The sequence below is a fragment of the Taudactylus pleione genome, unplaced genomic scaffold, assembly GCF_031769625.1.
Source record: "Taudactylus pleione unplaced genomic scaffold, aTauple2 ptg000016l, whole genome shotgun sequence".
NCBI classification, from domain to species: Eukaryota; Metazoa; Chordata; class Amphibia; order Anura; family Myobatrachidae; genus Taudactylus; species Taudactylus pleione.
The window spans coordinates 10,547,768-10,564,631 of record NW_028284418.1 but is presented as its reverse complement, the minus strand read 5'-3'; the positions used below and the strand labels follow the sequence as shown (position 1 = coordinate 10,564,631).

The 16,864-nt window shown below is 43.0% G+C and overlaps 1 protein-coding gene across 2 annotated transcripts in view; it reads left to right on the top strand.

Annotated features, from left to right (window-relative positions):
* SDK2 (sidekick cell adhesion molecule 2) overlaps positions 1–16,864 on the top strand; it is a 764,937-nt gene that overhangs the window by 454,050 nt on the left and 294,023 nt on the right. The window lies entirely within an intron of this gene.

Here is a 16,864-nt window from a genome sequence, read left to right as displayed (position 1 = left end):
TGCTATTACCATCCAGTCTGAGAGAGGCTGTAGATTAACCCAGGCAACTGCCACTTTCTATGAAAGGTATAATAATAATAATTCAGTAGATCAGATGTAAATTTCTATGTTGATTTGTGCAAACAGTATCCTAATCATGGTATAAAACCATACTTGCCCATGGTGATATTAGTTAGGACGGGCTGGGTATGAAATACCGGCAGTTGGGATGCCTGGTGTCAAAATGCTGACAGCGGTAACCTGACAGGGGTCGGGTAAGTATATTAACCCTTCCCCCTTCTCCCCCCAGTCTTAACCCTCCCTTCTTGCACCCGCACCCTAACCCTCCTCGTTAGTACCTAAGTCTAACCACCCCCCCTTGGAGCCTAAACCTAACTGTCCCCCCTTAGTGTCTAACCCCCACCAGTGGTGCCTAACCTCCCCCCTCCCAAAGCCTAACCCTAACCCCCCATGGTGCCTAAACCTAACCCTCTACACCCCCCCCCCCTAGCGGCTAACTGAGTCCCCGGTGTACCTTCATTCGGGATGAGATTCTGGCATCAGGATATATACTGGCATTGAGATTTCAACACCTATCTTTAGTCCAAAGTTGGGATTGCGATGGTCGGCATCCCGCCCGCCACAATCCAGTTAGGACACCATAGTGTCTTCTTAGCAGTATTCTTACAATGTGATGAGCTACCCACCACTTTTACTACTTACCTAGTTATGGCTCTGCTTCACTTATTGTCCCTAATTTCCATCATCAGTCCCAGATTTAAAAGTTGACTAAATGCTAATTTTTGTTATGGATATTAAAAATGCCCATATTTTTTCAATATTGATGATCCTTATTTACTGTATGTTAGATACAATTCTTACCATCCAATCTTATTTTCTTAGCTTATGAGTTCATATTTAATAAATAAAGGTATTAAAATTACAATTTCACAAAGACTACAGGAGGCAATAACAAATATCTTGTTACTAAGCCTTCAACCTTGGTTTGCCCAGTATTTACAGGCTGCTACTACTATTTTTAAAAGTTTTTGCTGTGTTCGTACATTATGCTTACCATAATTACCATGACAACCTTAGTCTCATGGCACATTATATAGTGAGCAGAGAGTTGTTGAAAGTCCCAAATGAGCTCTGTTTTAATGTAAAACCGACCTCTCCTTCTCCACCCTCTACTTGTACATGACATGCTGAGAGTCTGAGAGCCCAGTCAGTGTAAATGGCAGCCACACTTGGTTGCCATCACTAGACATTTGGAAGGAAACAATGAATTATAGGTGGAAAGCTAAGAAAAATTACTATCAGATGCCTGCTTTCCATCTATCTCTCGCTCTCTCTATTAAGTTGCTATTAAAGAAAAAAAAAAAGAAGCTTTTATGTAGTATTGTTGCTTTAAACACAAAAAAATTATGCAATCAAATTAACCTTGTCATGATGAAGATTATAGTTCTTCAAGGTCCGTCAAGACGTGCATAATATTGTTAGATGCAACAATTGCGCAGGACGGTGTTTTGATAACTATGCATTTGATATTTAGCATATCTACTCACAAAGGAGCAAGGACAGGCTTGTAGGCCTATTCTCAGTTACACAATGGACAGTCCTTATTCTAATCTGTATTACTATATATTATGCTGCTCGGGCTCATGAGTAGTCCAGGGCTACTGCTCCCGAGGTCATATCATGTGATGTGAAAATAGGCACTGCTACTGGCCCTTTGGACAGGAAGTGAAAACTTTTGGTTCCAAATTCTAAATTTTTTGATTCATTATCGTTATACAGAAAATGACCCTAAAGAAGCACCGTAGTAGCAAAGTTACAGTTTGAAATGTTTGGGAGAAATAATATTGTTACATAATTTTCCCACAGGATTGAAAATTTTAAAACCATAGAAACAGAGTTACAAAAGAGAATTGTAGAAGTCGCTGTGTATTTGTGAGCCTCTAATTTCACACACATTATGTATCAGCTCAGGGCCCTTTGTGCTTGTGCTTGATTGAATTTTATCCTCTGCTTCCATGTCATTTTTTTTTGTAGCCTGCTCCTCCATGCAATTGGTTCAGTTCCCCTCAGGCTCTTCATCAAAGGGCAGAATACTAAGGTGTGAGTGTTAATAAGAGTCTCACTGAAATAGACCGTCAAGAGGGAAAACTAGTAATCATTTATACCGGGAGACTGAAGAACGAATGGAGACGCACAGCAAGCTAGTAAACCTTACTAGTCGCAGTCTGGTATTAATGCATGACGGCAGGCTGACCACATCTTCCTGCGGGTGCAACTCGTGGGTTAGAGCCACAGGGGATGTGCTGTCGCCCAACAAGGGAAAAGACAGGCAAGGGTTTATTAGGCAATTTTGGTTCAGTAAACAGTACTAGAAGTGTATTTACTAAAGAAAATGGTTAAAAGGAAAATATATTTTTTTATATATATACAAAACTTATTTTATAATGAGGGGCCTCAGACAGAAGGGGAAATTGAGGTAATGTCCTTTGACTAGTTAGATAGGCATTGTCATACGTCTCCACATGTCACCTACACTACTCTGCGTGTGTCTGCAAGTAGAAAACCGCTCTGCCCATTGATCTTACGCCATCCGCCGCAAACGTCATTATTAGTATCACATTTGCACCAGCCCCATGCTAAGAGCAAGAGATCTGTCAGACAAGGAAATAATGAATCCCAAATTAATCTCCAACTGTTGCCTAAATATACAATACCTGACATATGTAAAGTACAAACCTAATGTTTAATTATAAAGTATACATTTATGAACCACTCCTATAGTACCAATTATACAAAACAACATAAAAAAAAACAAATTCGCTATTGTCATTTCTATGAGTACGCATTTGATTAGGAAATACCAGCATATAGTAATAATGAACATGGAAGTAACAATTGCATATATTGTGTGATATATTAGCTATTAATCTAAAAGTAAATGAAAACCAAAATAATTGTCATAACGATTATTCAAATGGTCCATTCTGTTACTTTCCCTATCACTTAGAGGAATTATCTCTATGCCATATATTTAAAATTCAACATAATTGCAAATGTCAACAGTTTCATAAATGAAAAAAAACCAACTATATATAACATCACCATTTTACAGGATGTCCTAACACAAATCCTGATTATCTTAAAGTTCTTAAACTTTATTACAATTTTGCTAATTTGAGCTTCATCTTAATAAAAGACTGCACTAGGTCTACGTGTCATTGTTTTCCGTCTAGATCTCTCAAATCAAATCCCAGTATTATTCCTCAGGAGAGAGGTATAATTATGGAATTTCTAAGTTACTGGGAAGGGCTATAGTCAGCAAATAGAGGTGGTACTCCTAGTCACATATGCCTGTTAGTCCATAGGAGGCCCAGCTTGGTTAGAGGAGATTGACCTTGGTCTGGTGTCTGAGCATACAGTTGGCCAGCTGTGAAGACCTAAGTTTGGAAATTAAACCACCAATGGTATCTGAGGATTATTGTTGCCTCCTAGACATACAATCCATTTTTATAGTGAAAGACACCATGTCGTTAAATAACTGTCTGGTGTATATATGATATTTAATCAATGGGGTATAATGTTTTACTAGCATGATTATTCTTTTGTCCAGTAGAAGTACATGTAAAGTATGATATATCTTTGTTACTGGCCTGCTGCTGTTTACATCCTACATACCAGACGGGTGCTATTTATAGTCTGCGCCACAGCTAAGATGTCCGTGAAACCCTATTTACATAGTCCCTTAGATTGCGAGTCTACTGACTCAGGAATGTGATTTCTGCAAATGGTCCCTGATGTCCGAGTATGCTTCAAGCAGTTTTACCTTCTTCTGAGCAGGAGCTACCTTGGATGACTGCAGTTTGAAGTTGGCAGTGTTCAACAGTTCTTGCCTCAGGGGCATCTGTTTGGTTACACAAGACTTTGTTTGCTTTTTTACTGCAGTTGCATCAATAAATGTGCTTCTGGGGATGAATCAGTAATTAGTACCTGTTTGCAACATTTAAACAATTATTGATGCATATGTTTGGAGTTATTTTGAGGAAGAACAGTTCTTGGCTAGCATCGGGCACATAGAAAGTTACCTGTGGGTGTGTACTGCGTGTGTAAAAACTACTGTATTAAACTGATATCAAGTGGTGTCGGTTCAGGTGTACAATTCTCCACCACTTGGCAGAGGTCATGGTGGACCATTTGTTTAATGAAGAAGACTGATGATCAAAGGGAGTGTTAATGCTTAAGTATTCTATATCATGGAGACTGGGGAATCATGCAAGCTCGAGTTTAGCAGTGGTTATGGTAGGTTCTAGCTTTTCTTTTAAAGAACATTCTATTGCTCTGCTGCTTCCATGCAGCATCTACGCATATAATGGATCCCGAATTAAATGCAGTGGCTATTATTTAATCTGGGAGAGTAAAATTAAGCTTGTGGGGGTGCAGGAGTCCAGAGCCCTGAGCTCACTGGACTGCAATTAAAAGTATATGTACACATGATAATGTCTGTATGATAATTTGTGAACAAATGCAAATAACCCATTTTACTATTCAGTATTTTTTCAAACAAACAAAACTACCAGTATTTTAAATATTTATTTTCTACAACAGTCTTCTCTTCCTTGCTAGAGGGGTGTGCGGTGTTAGAAAGGCAGAACTTGACTGATCTTCGGAGATTAAGCAGAGTTTGTGACCAATGACAGACATTCCTAGACTCGCTCTTGTTTGGAACAATTGTATACCTCTGGAGACTTGTCAAAGTGTTGACCCCTGCCCTATATACACCATCACCCATCTCATCTCAGAGTCATTCATGCATATTCATGTACAGTGTGATATCGTGCAAAATAAGTTTAACTGTTTTTTTGGGTTTTTTATCAGCAGTTTAAAAAAGTGTCGATATAGTGCTGGCGACAACACATTTACTTTGCATTACACTTTTCCTTCATCAATGGATGTTTAATTGTAAATGCCAGGGTGCATGAATAACCTGTTGATATGATCATTTCCCTTGTTTGGGAGACTTCAAATAAGTAGTGAACAGAATATAGCCTGCAATAAAATAAGTATCACGCAGTCTGTTGGGAACTATAATCACCCTCCTTAAGTAGCAAGTAAAACAACTATTAACATTAATATATACAGTATAACAAGTTATGTGCATTACGGCGGCTGAATAATATACATGAAACAACTCAAGTGTACATAAGTATGACCATCACGCTCTTTCTCACTCTTATGTAGCAGATTGCGATGTCAAGAGAGATCTGTTTATCTATTATTTATTAACATTTATATAGAGCACATATTTTGCAGCACTTTACAGAGAATATTTGGTCATTCACATCAGTCCCTGCCCCAGTGGAGCTTACAATCTATATTGCTTATCTCTATATTACTTATAAAACACACACACACACACGAGCGGCGCTGAATAAAACATATTCAATAACTGTATCTGTAAACTTCTTTTTATTATTGACGGGTATATGCAGGAACTTAAGCTCACCGGGGATCAGCGCCATGTATCACAGCCGCATCCAGCGGGACAGAGCAATCAGCGTCTCCCTGGTGTATCTACCCACCCCCCAGACTCCTGTGTCAACTAGCTAATGGGAGTCTGGGGGGTGGGCAGATATACCAGGGAGGTATATCTGTCCCTGCGGATACGGGCCCATTACAGGGACAGGAAAGAGCCAGCAGAGTAGAGTCATTTTGTGTTAATGTAGTTGCAACACAATTAGATGAGGACATATCAGAAGATACGGCTCTTAGTGGGAGTATCTCTTTTAGGTACAGGAGAGCTTGTGCAATAATACACAATGATGATGGCTATCAGCAGCACTAACTGCTTCTGATTGGCCAACTGTGTATTGACCCGTCCAGCTGATTTTTAGTAAAGGCCCCCATACAACGTGCAATATGCAGCTTGAGACGCGACGGCCAATCCGATGGCCGACATATTGGGCGGTCCCCACACACGGAGCGATCTGCTCCTCGACTGCCCAATATGCTGATGCCCCCCTCCCCCGCCCACATAGAGCTGCATGAAATCGTACATCACATCCCCAGATCAAGTGAACATGCAGTAAGACCTGTAGGTGCGATGTACGACCCCATAGTAGCGCGCACTGTCCGATATCAAGCCCACACACTGTACGATATAGCAGCGATATCGTACCAATTCGACTGATCGGCTGCTATATTGCACCATGTATGGGGGCCTTAAGTCTATGTGATGTGTCCAATGTAAATGAAGTTGCGGCTGTTTATTCACATTACCTAATTGATATTTCCATGTGGGCTACTTCAGGAAATAAGATTCCCATTTGATTTTTTTTAGTTTGGTAAACAATAGATGTGGGTGTGAAGCAGGCCAAAGGGGGCACGGTCCGGCAGTGCCACCAGCAGCCAAGGGGTGGACTACCCCAGGGGCCGAACTAGCGGCGGTGCGCCCACCACTAGTTCCCCAGGCCCCGCAAGTGTAGGGCAGACCGCAGTGAGAGCAGTCTGCCCTACATAGTTTACAAACACACAGCTGCCAGTCATACAGACTCTCATTGGCTGCTGCGACCACGGAGGGAGCTGACTGGAGCTCACTCATGAGCTCCATCTTCCGGCTCCCCCAGCAGCGAGTGATTGGAGAGATGTCACTATTTCTCTCCCATAGTGCACTGCAGAGCGGGCCGGGAGGAGCAGATAGTGGCGGTTGCGTCAGGAACGGGGATCAGGTAAGTTGTGTATATTTTTTTTCTTCTGTGTGCATAAGCCTAGCACAGGGGGGGGCTACTAGGGGGCACTGAATAGCTGGTGGCCGCTACTGGGGGCACTTCATGGGGGGTGGCCACAACTGGGGCCACCAAATAGCGGGGCCACTACTGGGGCAGTGTATAGCTGGTGGCCACTACTGGGGGCACTTTATGGGGGGGTGGCCACTACTGGGAGCATCAAATAGGGGGGCCGCTACTGGGGGCACTGTATAGCTGGTGGCCGCTACTGGGGGCACCTTATCGGGGGGTGGCCACTACTGGGGGCACCAAATAGGGGGGACTACTACTGGGGGCAATGCCGCATAGGAGTACTACTATTGGGGGCAATGCAACATAGGGGGGACTACTACTGGGGGGTACTGTATAAGGGGACTACTACTGGGGGCAATGCAGCATATGGGGGACTACTACTGGGGGCAGTGCATAGGAGGGACTACTACTGGGGACAATGCAGCATAGGGTGGACTACTTGGGGCACTGTATAGGGGGGACTACTACTGGGGGTACTGAATGGGGGGGTGGACCCTACTGGGGGAACTGCATAGTGGGGACTACTACTGGTGGCACTGCATAGGGGGGTAGGTGGGCAATCATTTTAAGTACTTATTTAATGTATAGTATTATTATTCAGAATTATGGGGGGTGGGGCGCGCCAGTCCTTTAGTTTGCCAGGGCCGCTCAGATCCCTAGATACACCCCTGGTGGGAAGGCCTTTACATTTCACTTCATTTTGTATTTATAATGCATTAATAACTATCAAGACAATATTCTATCTTGTGCATATGACCCTTCATTACATTATTTATATTGATACTAACACTATTAAGCCACATTTCTATCCTTAGGTGTAAGTATACACACTTGTATGCCTGACATACACTAGCCACAAATAGTGTTTTTGTACTAGATGCACCTTGAGATACGTCTGACACGGATTGGGTACGGGATACTGAAGCTGGGCATCCCGGCGGTCAGAATCCCAATGCAGGCATCCTGATAGTATTAGGACACTGACACCTGTCGGTTAGCATCATAATCCTAACCCTCCCTCCCTGCTGCCTAAACTTAACCCTCCCCTCCCTAGTTCTTAACCCTAACCATCCACCTAGTACCTAACCCATAAGCCTAACCTTAACGCTCCCTCTAACCCCACTACTTACCGTCGGGATTCCGGCGGTCAGGATGCCGGCGCCACGACTCTGATTGGTGTTGGTTTTCCAGCTCCAGCATTCTATGCGCCAGCATCCCGACAGCCAGGTTAGTGACTACATCCCGTCTGACACAGCATACCTACTTTATGTAATAACATATTTTTATTCATACAATGTTTTGCATACAGTAATGCGTAACATGCCAGATGAGCTCCAAACTTACCAGCAGTCCTTGGTGCATAACTACAAAAATAAGAAAAAATAGGTCATACAGGGGATGCTGCAGTTTCCGCAAGTAATCTGACTTTATCCGTATCACTGTTCTCCCTTTTGGGTTTAAGCCTCTACTATTTATTAGTGATTTTTAATAAGGTTCTAGTTGCAAACTGTAATCCCAGTATCTCTCCAGGTCAGTAACACAGACACGTCGTGGGTTTTGTATTACTGTCAGGCAGATAAAGGGAAATGTAAGGTTTGGCTAGATCAAGTCTCTTGCTCATAATAAACCCGGACAGTCTTACACGGGAGGAGGTGTGACAGTACATTGTATATAATTTGCCTGCAAAATAATAATAATTTCCAATTTACAAGAATCAGCTCTCTCTGCCTGATGTGGTGAGGCCGATTAAGATATCACATCTTGTTTCCTCTGCACAGATATTCTTATTATGCATGAGATGTCTGTAGCATTTCACAATATGTACAGTTTGCTATCAATTCGCCCATCCCAGTTATCCTCAATTAGTGTATCTTATTCAAGGCAAATATAACAGAAGACAGCCACATCTATGGAATTGTCATTTCCCTTGTGGAGTCTGAATAGCTGGACTGTTTCACCAGTCATGAGAAGACTATGGTGCCTATTTAATAAAAAGTAAAAATCAGCGTTCCTTATCACAGCATAACGTGGTCAGGAACCTTTTGTCGGGACTAGTTACCATGAGAAAGACGCTGAGACTCAGGTGCTCATATGAGCCCACCCTGGTAAAGGCTAAAGAGTAAAGTAACAGTTAGCTAACACTTCCAGCTCCGGACCTGGTTGGCCTAATACGAATACGGGGCCATCAGGCAGTGCATGTGCAAGTGGTACTTACTAGAGAAGAGAGGAAAACAAATTGATACTGTTGCCCATAGGCTACTATTGCTAATGGTATCTAAAGATGGCATTCGCTACTGGCGTCAAACTCCAATAAGCCAAGCTATACGGAGCCCGGTAAATCTGACATTATCACGGTCCCCGTAGACACCTATGGGGACTGCTGTGGCAATTATTAAAATATCAGCTGTGGTACCCTCTTCTTAAATTGCCTCCAGTCTTTGAGCTAAGAAAAGCATCAAAGTCACTATTCCCATTAAAAAGAAAGTGAGATTAGCATTTCACATTAATCTATATTCTAAGTTGTGGTCTTTCCCACTGTTTCTGTGTTTCGGTGCAGACAACTGATGTCATCAAATGCACCTAGTTCATAGTTAGCTGTGTATTTAAAGTTACTCTGAGCACAGATCTGTGCCAGAGTGTTAGACTCAATACTTGTTCCAGCATTCCTGGTATTCCCTGTATCCTGATCCTGCCCTGTGCATCTGTTCAAGCTTGTTCTTGGCATTCCTTTTGCCTGTTATTGGTTTTAATTCAGCTCTGATTGGTTCTGACCAAGCTTGTTTTGACGTTCCTTATGGTATTGTTTTAGCTTCGGTGCAGCCACAGTCTGTCTGTGTAGCAATCAATCGAGGTTGGGGCAAGTTAGACTGCATCTTTGTTGCTGCCAGCACAAATCCGGGGTTCGCGTGAGAACATTACTGAACTTAATATGTGTATTGTGCTGTGTCACTCATCTGCAGCAGGTTGTCATGTTAGGAGGGAGGTGATAATCTAAGAGACTATTGGCTCCGATGATGAAGTATCCAATTGACTTTCACAGCAATTCCGTATTGCTCTGGTGCAAGGACAGCTGATCCAAAAATTCCGCTGTCCACACAATCCTTATCACTGCTACCAAAGTAACAGTGTTCTACCCCTTTCACGCCTAAATCCTGGGTCCTATCCGGGTCATTGAGTATGGTTTCAACCCGTATGACAGCTCTTCACATCCCTTTCACACCACACCTGTGTCTGCCCTGCAAAACAGTGTATTACAATAGAAGTGGACATTTTTTTTACAGGCTCACAAAGATGAGTCATGAAAAATGGGTGGTGACTGCTCACTGCACTCCTTATGCGCCAATCAGCTCCTTTTGTCGTAACCTGGGACACACCTTTCAGATCCCAGCATATATGGGTAGGTCCAGGGAATAACCCTGGTAGTGACCAGGGTCAAGCACCCAGGACACACAACCCGGGTTGACCCTCTCACACCAAGCCAGGACCTTTGGTTGCCCCAGCAATATCCCGGGTCAGAAGGTCAGTGTTAAAGACATATTACTTACGGGATTGGTATGGGACGCCAGCGGTCAAAATCCCGATAGGGTTAGAACACAGACACCTGTCAGTCAGTATTCTAACCCTCCACCTCTCCCTGCCTTAACCCTTCCTCCCGGTGCCTGACCCTAACCTCCCCCTCCGGGCCTAAACCTAACCTCCCCCTTTAGTGCCTAACCCTAACCCTCCCCCTAGTCACTAGTGCCTAATCCTAACGGTAACTCTCCCTCCAACTCAGGGGTGTATTTATAATGGGTGCAGGGTGCGCAGTGCACACCCTGCACCCATATATATTTTTTTATATATACTTACCTCTCCGATGTCCCATGGAGTAGCGCTGCAGAAAATGCCTGGAAAATAGCCGCCATGGCCATGTTTCTGGAGTTTTGCGCATTCGCAGAAGGAAGTCACAAGGAAAATGGCTGCTGCACCATTTTCCCAGTGATCTGCACATGCGCAGTAGACTCCAGGCACACTCTAGTGCCCAGAGTCTACCACTGCTGTCAGTTCACTGACAGCAGCCGGGGAGAGAGAAGGGGGCCCCGGACGGATAGTGAACACGGGCCCCCTCCTCTCTTAAGACGCCCCTGCCCCAACCCGACAGTCGGGTTGCCGGCGCCGGTATTCTGGGCACCGGAATCTCCTCAGTCGTGATATTGACCGCATCCCATTACTTACCACTGTCGAACATGCAACCTGGACCTCAGTCCCATATGACAGAGCGGGGCTCCAGGAACCAATGCCGTCTGTAGATGGCTAACAGTTGTGTCCACATGCACCTATCATCAAACTGCGCCAAGTAGCCCCACATGACTAATCCATGCTATGTGTCTTTTTTCAATGAATAATTGTCAGTTTTGCATCTTTTTCGCACTAATAATGCTATAAGAGCACAATGGGTACTCTGTACACCACCAGTTCATTTTAGTGCTATATCAGTACGAAAGAGATGTTAATCTGAGAAAAAGAAGCAAGAGACCGATATGACTGAGCCACACCATGCATCCCTCCATTGATCATATCGTTATCATTCATATCGTGCATCTTTCGGTCCCTACCAACTCACCTACGACCAGCGATGTACAGCCACGTATGGACAATAGCGATATCGTCTATTGTCCGTGCATGCAGGAAAACTTGCTCAATATCGAGCAGTTTACTATAGGGTCCCGCGCGCTATAGTCGATGGTGAGTTGGTGGTGTGCTGGATGATCTATATCGATCATCCAGCACACCAGGGAGGGTGCAGGACGATCAGCCAGTGATATCATATCGCTGCCTGATGGCTACATGTGTACACACCATTAAGTCCCCAGTATGCTACAAGTTTGTTGGTGTGTGACTGCAGTGTAAAAAAGTGCTATGTGGTTGCGATAAAAGATGCTAAAATGTGAAAGTGCAAAACAAGCTATCTATGGCGCTGCGTCTTAATCACGCTACGCGTCTCGTGGCACAAATGCGCTAGGTGGCTGAAGCACATCTGCAGGTTCCCACAGGGAAACTCCAAAAAACGTAAATTTGCTGAAGATTAAGCATCCCCATTGGACCGCAAATAATGAATGGGCCCATTACTAAGAACATGTGGAAACTACAGTCTCTGCATATGTAACATTCATTATCACTAATAATGGATCTAGGTCCATTTCCTACTATGTTTACCATTTTTCTATGTACTGTATGGTGCTGTTGGTATATGTGACATCTTATAAATAAATTCCAATAATAAAAACATAAGAACTTGTAAACATGCTGATCAGTGCAACCCTGGTTAATACTTGTTTGCTGCTAACATTGCCAAGTTCATTTTTAGCCACTAACATGTCCAACGTTTTCATCCCAGAGGGAAAAATAATTCTAAATGTTTTGCTGCAGATCAAACTTTCTAACTGTACCTCTGTCTTGTAATGAAAACAATATAAGCTTATAGTATATCTTTGCAAAGGAAATATATGGTGAGATGCGAGTATTGTTGTATAGTAGAGAGAGCCCTTTATGGTTGAAACTTTGTAGTTAAGTTAAAAAAGATTATTAGCCCAAAGCTTTATCTAATGATCAAACTGATTAACATTTTAGAGAATAACAGTAATTTGTATTTTTCCCCTCATTATTTTAATTGTTAATTCTGATATATCAGCATTTTGTTGCTAGATAACGTTGTGCTTATGTGTTTTCTTTTTTAAATGTCCAGTTAAGAAATTGGCTGCTGCTGCTGCAGAAACACTGTAACGATATTACTGCAACACTTTCCCACTCTATTGAGAACTTTTCTAAAGTGGAACTTCCACAGGACCCAAACGCTGTGTTCTCATTTAACATTGCTTGTTTCCTGAAGGAAATTAATTTTTTTCTCCCAAAAGAGACCATTTCATACCACAGCATCCCCCAATCCCTGGATGCAGGGGCAACCAGCACATGTATGAGTCAACTGTGCTCCTGCAGCCTTCTGTGAAACACAGCTGTGGAGAAATGACAAGTGGGTATTCAGCGCGAGCAGAACCACTCAATCCTGTCATGTTGCCAGGCAGAGCCCCACCTTGCAGCAAAAAAACAATACAAAAAAAAAAAAAGACAGATGGTACTCGATATAATTAGGGACAGTGCCAAAAGCAGGCATTGTTTCATTGTTCAAGGAGCAGAGCATTGTGGGAAAGATGTTAAAATGATCATTGCACAATATTTAGATGTTTTGTTATGCAGGAGACAGGGCTGCCAGAGGCAAAAGTAGAGCTATTTTATTCAAAATAACTAAATGTAAAATACAGGGTGATCCCATATACAAACACATCTTTTAACAGCTAGATAAAAAGTTTACTCTCCTTTGAAGATATGGGCAGCTGAATTTACACAATGGATTTTTTGGCCTACTTTCGCCTCATACTGTCAAAAAAGTACTTTTTTGTAAGCCTTGAGGCAGCGATTTTTGAAATCAGCATCACAAGTTATATAAGCATGTGCACTTTCACAGCTTCGGCTCTCATAGATCTGCCACAGCAATTACTTGAACATTGCCGATTGTGCACCGCGGAGTCGGTGACAGTTTCACCTACCTCCACTACCAGGGCCACAACGCCATTACTATTGCATACTACAAACTGTGGGCCTGATTCAGACCCGATCGCTAGGCAGCGTTCACACGCAGACTGACAATGTTTGCAATGTGCACATGCGCAAACTAGTCTGAGCGATCGGTAAGCGTTCGCTCATTGCGCATAGACAGCCCGGCTGAATGAGTGACAGGGCAAGCCATTTGTGGGCAGTGACAGGGGTTGGTCTTTGAAAACGGGGGAGTGGAGGTGCGAACGCAGGCGAGCCTGAGCGTCTTAACGCCGTTTCGGAGGCGTGCATAATTAAGACGCAGTGTCATAGTATGCGTCACATGGCTGAATTTTACACTGAAGTGCTCACAGTGCTTGCGGTAGGGTATGGTCAACCAAAAGTGCTGCATTCGCTTCCGATGGTTGCATACACTTCCTGGAGATGACGTGCATAAGTAGGGCGTCTTAAGACAGGCTGATGGGCATCTGCATGCACAGGACGATCGCACGCCAATACATAGTGGGCGTGTTAATGCCTTGCCGTGTGATTGCCTGCCTTGCTGTGGGTTGGCCGGATTTGCATATGCTGGGTGCGTGCAAACGCATCTAGCGAGCAGGTTTGAATCGAGCCCTGAAACTTTTTACTAAAGTTCTACATATATACCAACCTTTATGCAAAATTTCAACAAAGTCGGAGATGGTCAAGTGGGGGAGCCCCTGGTCCACTTGACACGGAATGACCCTCAGACAAAATTCAGGATACTGACATAGTGATCTACGGAAGTTTTCGTCACACTGCACATCTAGCATCCAGAGCCGGATTAATGGGGAGCACAGTGCCCTGGGGTCCCCCTCTCTCAGGCACTCCTTACTAGAACCCAGCTGCTATCCACGGAGGCGCGACATCTGACATGTGTTTTCTGTGCATGTGCGGCACCCCGGTGTGTCTTCCTCTCCATTCCTGCCACATCTTCCTCTTCCCTCTGTCCATCCAATGTGCCATCACCGGATTGGGGCCATGCTGACAAGAGGGGGCCAGAGGCACGACATTAGCATTTCTAAAGTGTTAGGCTACCCCAACCCCCCTGACTGTTTCCACTTAAAGCAGCCGTGCATTGCTACTTGCATACATTTGGAACAATATGTCTTTCCCCTTGTATCAGGATTGTTCCACCCAAAACAGGAGGTTGGGGATATGCATTACCTGGCAATCTGTGCACACACACCGAAAAGTTACAATGTAATTCAGAGTCGGACTGGTCCATAGGGGTACAGGGGAAATCCCCGGTGAGCCCCACTGCCTGAGGGCCCCACCCTCTCTTGTAGGGGTCATGTTCCAGACTGTGCAATGAATTGTACATGGTTACTCTATTGGAGGGTCATTTACCTTGTGGAGCAGAACCACTGAAAAGTATCCGTTCTTGGTTTTCCTCTATAGAAAGTACACCAATTTGCCTAATGGTTAGCCAAGCAACTGTGGTGGCTGGCCATAAACCTTCTGTTGGATGACAAAATCACTTAAGCATGACTACTTAATTCTCCCAGTGGGCCCTTTATGTCCCAGTCCGACACTGGTCTAATTCCTGCATTGCACATAAGAAATGTGGTAGGGACATATTTAGGATACATCTACCCAGAATTCATATTTGTAGTATTCCTATTTTTTTAATGGGAATACCTTGTTTTATACTTTTTTTTTAAAGAGTTTGCAATTGCCTTCTTTTCTAAATGTTGTTGGCCCTGTATTTTAAAAAGTGGAGGAAATTATACCCATCCATAACTCTCCATAACCTTTTATACGATGTGTAGATATAGACTAGTAAGCCAGATTCCACAGAATGACTTTGAGTCTGGATCAGGTGATTAGAATTTTCTGCTCAGTGAATGTATATTATTTGCTCTAATTAAGAATTTTCAGGGTGATTTGTTATACAACATAAATAACAAATATCACGTGTTAGGTTTACAAACCTGCACAACTGTATAACTCGCCTGTTATAAAATGGTCCTCTGAGAGCCAAGGAGTTAACTGGGGTTAAAGAGATTTTACCTGGTGTTTAAATTCTACATACTGTCATCCATTAACCTTCATTCATACACCTAAAGATGTGATAAGAAGGGTAGATAATGAAGATGACTATTTTGTGGTTTGATAAGCTTTGCATAGCATGCTGTCAACAGCAGTAGGAAGGGCAATTTCTTACATAGACCTTTGGACACTGTGGCACCCAGACGAGAATTGAGTGATATTGTATATTGTAGAAACATTTGTCTCTTTTTGCTAAATATTTCTCTTTTTCCTCACGCTTGTCTGCTGTTAGTGTTCCTAAGCCAAGGCTAACTGCACCACACACAGCAATTGACCACTGACATCCTAGCTGTACTTGTAGACTAAATTCTGTAAAATGCTACATTTATGGAATGATGATGTATAAGTTATATCACCAGAATGAACATCACACCTCTGTAAAACAGTCTGTTCCACGGCGAAACTTCATAACAATTTCTGACTCGGGCACAAAATGACATAATTGTCTCTCAGAAAGTTGCACATAATGATTCTGAGTTGGGAGCAGAGCAAGAAAAAAAAAAATAAGTAGCTTTACTGTATATCTGGAACAAACTATGCTGCAATGCAAGGGGTGCAAATACAGTCCTTATTTTGTGCGCAGGGTAAATACTGGATTATTTTGCATGTAGCCCACAAATGCTGGACAGCTTTATTTTTACACTGCAATTTAGATTTGAGTTTGGACACACCCCTCCCAAATCTAATGGAGCATACACAAGGTCAGATTTGTCAGACTTGTCAGATTTGTCAGATGAACGACTGAACGATTGAACAGTTTGAACGATTTGAATGATTTTACCAAAGTTTTGAACGATTTGAACGATTGAACGATTTTTGACTGCATTAAAATGAATGGAATCGTCCAAGTCTGGCTGCAAACCCATCAGATGTCAGATATCGTTATCTGACAAACGGGAACGCGCATCGTTGATCGTCCATCGTTCAGGCATGTCAGATATGAACGATTTTCCTTCAGATATGAACGACTGAACGATTTTTAAATCGTTATCGTTCATATCTGAAGGAAAAATCTGATCGTGTGTATGCACCATAAAGCTCTGTGTACATTTTACATTTCTTCTCTCTGCAGAGCAACATGGTTTGGCCAAGGTGTAAAGTTACTCCCAACTCACAGCCCCATTGTGTTTTCAATGGAAGTGGAACATACTAATGGTGAATATGTCAGTCACAAGCCATCCTGGTGATTACATCCAATGTAGTAATAACATATGGGCAGATTTTGTTTTAGGTTTTTTTGTTTATTTCAGCTAACTCTATATATGACCATGACGGTAGGATCACATAATTTGTCACGCCACATACCTATTTTTATGTGAATTATCTTATTTTACTGGATCTTGCATGGATGAGCGTGCCTGCTGTGGGGCGCAAAAGTGTTAGCTGTTGGGATGCAAATTGTTTTATTCTCT